The sequence below is a fragment of the Schistocerca serialis genome, chromosome 1 (assembly GCF_023864345.2).
Source record: "Schistocerca serialis cubense isolate TAMUIC-IGC-003099 chromosome 1, iqSchSeri2.2, whole genome shotgun sequence".
In the NCBI taxonomy this organism is placed as follows: domain Eukaryota; kingdom Metazoa; phylum Arthropoda; class Insecta; order Orthoptera; family Acrididae; genus Schistocerca; species Schistocerca serialis.
The window spans coordinates 309,593,554-309,597,506 of record NC_064638.1 but is presented as its reverse complement, the minus strand read 5'-3'; the positions used below and the strand labels follow the sequence as shown (position 1 = coordinate 309,597,506).

Genomic DNA, 3,953 nt, shown 5'->3' with positions numbered 1-3,953 from the left:
TATAGTGTCATGTTAACACACATAATTAATAATAAAATAGATGGCATTAGGAAAATTATAAAAAATTAAACAAATAAGGACCAGCACGCTAATAACAAAACATTTACTAAGATTGTATCTGTTCTTTAGGACATGCCCGAAAGAACAGATACCATCGGTGACCAAGCAGCTCGTTAGAATGAAATTATAATGAAATGAACACTCTTAGCTGCTTACAGGCGTTGACATACGTCAACGGGGACAGATGAAAATGTGTCCCCCGACCGGGACTCGAACCCGGGATCTCCTGTTTACATGGCAGATGCTCTATCCATCTGAGCGACCGAAGACACAGAGAATAACTATATATTTACTAAGATGGTATCTGTTCTTTAGGACATGCCCGAAAGAACAGATACCATCAGTGACCAAGCAGCTCGTTAGAATGAAATTACAATGAAATGAACACCCTTAGCTGCTTACAGGTGTTGACATATGTCAATGGGGACAGATGAAAATGTGTGCCCCGACCGGGACTCGAACCCGGGATCTCCTACTTACATGGCAGACGCTCTATCCATCTGAGCCACCGAGGACACAGAGTTAAGGCTCACCGGCGACTTGACCATCTTCTTCTTCTGTGCGAATGCACAAACAGTGCCCGAACTCTTACAGGTATCGGCAACGCGCCGCGAGTAATGAGTATAATTCGCGGGGGCACTACGAATGTAGTGCGGGACAATTCGTTGAGAATGTGGGTTTCGCGGGAGGTGTGCCAGAGATAAATCCCTGCAGTCGCGCTATCCTCTGTGTCCTCGGTGGCTCAGATGGATAGAGTGTCTGCCATGTAAGCAGGAGATCCCGGGTTCGAGTCCCGGTCGGGGCACACATTTTCATCTGTCCCCGTTGACTTGTGTCAACGCCTGTAAGCAGCTAAGGGTGTTCGTTTCATAGTAAATAACAAAACATTTGAAAGTGAATTAAAATGTTGAGGTCATATCAGACCCCAAGAAAATGATTTTAACAACTATTTCAACAAAACAGTTGAGGATTCTAATAAAAAAGAAATGACAGAACTAATAGTACTATCATGAGCTGCAAATGAATAAATGTTTCTCTACAATGCAACAAACAATTAAGAATTTTCAGAAATAATCCCATAAACAGGAGAAATGACAACACACAAAAATACTTGTAAAGGAGAAGAATGGGGATGTATTTTGTTGTTGTGGTCCTCATTCTGGCAACTGGTTTGCTGCAGCTCTCCACGTTAATCTAACCTGTGCAGGTGTCTTCATCTTGCATAATTATTGCAACCTGTGTACTTGAACCTGCTTACTTCAGTTAGGCATTGCATTGGTCGCCTTCTACAATTTTTACCATCTACAGTTCCTTCCAATACAAAATTAACTATTCTCAGATCCATCGGAATGTATCTTATACGCAACTCTTTCTTTAGACAAGTTGCACCTTATATTTCTTTTCCCCTAATTCAACTAATTATGTCTTCATTAGATAGCCAATCTTCACACAATGTTCAGCATTCTTTTGTAACATCACATTTCACAAGCATCTATTCTTTGTGTGTGTTGTTTAGTGTCCACTTTTCAGTTTCATATAAGGATCCACACCAGACAAATACCTTCAGAAAAGAGTTCCTAAAACTTACATTTATATTTGGTATTAAAAGAATTTCTCCTTTTCAGAAATGCTTTTCTTGTTATTTCCAGTCTGCATTTTAATAGTCTCTTTACTTCTGACATCATTGTATGTTTAGCTGCCCAAACAACAAGACTCATCTGCTACTTTTTGTGTGCTATTTCCTAATCCAATTCCATAAGCAATACCCAATTTAATCAGACTATACTATACTGAGGAGCCAAAGAAACTGGTACACCTGCCGAATATCATGTAAGGCCCCTGCGAGCATGCAGAAGTACCACAACAAGATGTGGCTTGGACTCGGCTAATGTCTGAAGTAGTGCTGGAGGAAATTGACACCATGAATCCCACAGGGCTGTCCATAAATCCATGAGAGTATGAGGGGGTGGAGATCTCTTCTGAACAGCATGTTGCAAGGCATCTCAGATATGCTCAATAATGTTAATGTCTGGAGAGTTTGGTCACCAGCAGAAGTGTTTACACTCAGAAGAGTGTTTCTGGAGCCACTCTGTAGTGATTTCGGGGGGTCACATTGATCTGCTGGAATTGGTCAAGTCAATTGGAACGCACAACAGACATGAATGGATGCAGGTGATCAGACTGGATGCTTAGGTTCATGTCACCTATCAGAATCTCATCTAGACCTATCAGGGATCCCATATCACTCCGACTAAACATGTCCACACCATTACACAGCCTCCACCAGATTCAACAGTCCCCTGCTGACATGCAGGGTCCAAGGATACATGAGGTTGTTTCCATACCCATACAGGTCCATCCACCCATACAGGCTCATCCAAACAGGCAACATGTTTCCTGTCATCAACAGTCCAATGTCGGTGTTGACAAGCCCAGGTGAGGCATAAAGCTTTGTGTCGTGCAGTCATCAAGGGTACACAAGTGGGGTTTCGACTTTGAAAGCAATAAACAATGATGTTTCATTTGCACACTGACATCTTGTTGATCGCCTAGCACTAAAATCTGCAGCAATTTGTGGAAGGGTTGCACTTCTGTCAAACTGAACGATTCTCTTCAGTCGTCGTTGGTCCTGTTCTTGCAGGATCTTTTCCTGGCCACAGCAATGTCGGAAATTGATGTTTTACCAGATTCCTGATATTCAGGGTACACCATGAAATGACTGTATGGGAAAATCCCCATTTGATCACTACCTTAGAGATGCTGTGTCCCATCGCTTGTGTGCAGACTATAACACAATGTTGAAACTCACTTAAGTCTGGATAATGTGCCATTGTAGCAGCAGTAAACAATCTGACAGCTGCGCCGGACCCTTGTTGTCTTATATAGGCATTGCTGACTGCAGTGCTGTATTCTGCCTGTTTACATATCTGTGTATTTGAATATGCATGCCTATAGCAGTTTCTTTGGTGCTTCAGTGTATATTACCCTTGTTTCATCTTATGACCACTTTTCAAGGTATTATATATATCATTCAATTCATCTTCCAAGTACTTTGCCATCTTTCACAGAATGCCAATATTTCTGGCACACCTTTAAGTGTTTATTTGTTCTCCATGATCTTCCATCACTGCTTGCTCTACATACAAATTGAAGAACACTTGGGGAGGCTGTAATCCACTCACATTTTCTTGTCAACTACTGTTCTCTTTTGTGTCCTTTAACTCTTAGAACTGCACTTTGGATTCTGCACAAGCTGCAGATAATCTTCTGTTGCCATATCTGAACCCTGATAACTTCAAAATTTCAAAAAGTGAATCTGAGACAACATTGTAACAATATTTTCCTAAATTTAAAAAAGTAGGTCTGTCTTTATTCACTATATCTCTTAAAATAAGTCACTGGTTCAGTATTATCTAGCGTGTTCCTCTATTTCATCAGAATCCAAAATGATCCATCCCAGGTTAACTTCCACCCTTTGTTCGAGTTGAAATTTTGCAACCATGACACAAACTGAATGTTTAGCAGTACTCACATCTGTCAACACCTGCCTTCTTTTGCATTCCAGTTATTACATTCTTCTTGTAATCTTGTATCAAATGAAAATTCAATCAAAGAAACTAATTAATTATGAGGCACAAATGGCGAAATGTTTAGTACTGCCAGTACACAGATATAAAAATAAAACTGAGGAGGAAGAAGGGCTTGCTCACTCAAGATCTCACCCTACATGTGGGTCCCTCTGAAAGCAACTAATAGTTCCTAAAGTTAGTGTAGTGTCTTTAGATTAACTATTACGTGTGTACTGGCTGGGATATATATTAGCCTCCTGATAGTAAGTACTGAGGAGCATTTCTGTCTCATAACTAATTAGTCTCCTTGTAGTCTGACACCTG

General features: G+C 40.7%; 1 non-coding gene across 1 annotated transcript; it reads left to right on the top strand.

Annotated features, from left to right (window-relative positions):
* Nucleotides 1–791: 791 nt before the first annotated feature.
* Nucleotides 792–865, top strand: Trnat-ugu (transfer RNA threonine (anticodon UGU)). Its single transcript has one exon. It is a non-coding gene; the product is annotated as a tRNA-Thr (tRNA).
* The last annotated feature ends 3,088 nt before the right edge of the window (nucleotides 866–3,953 follow it).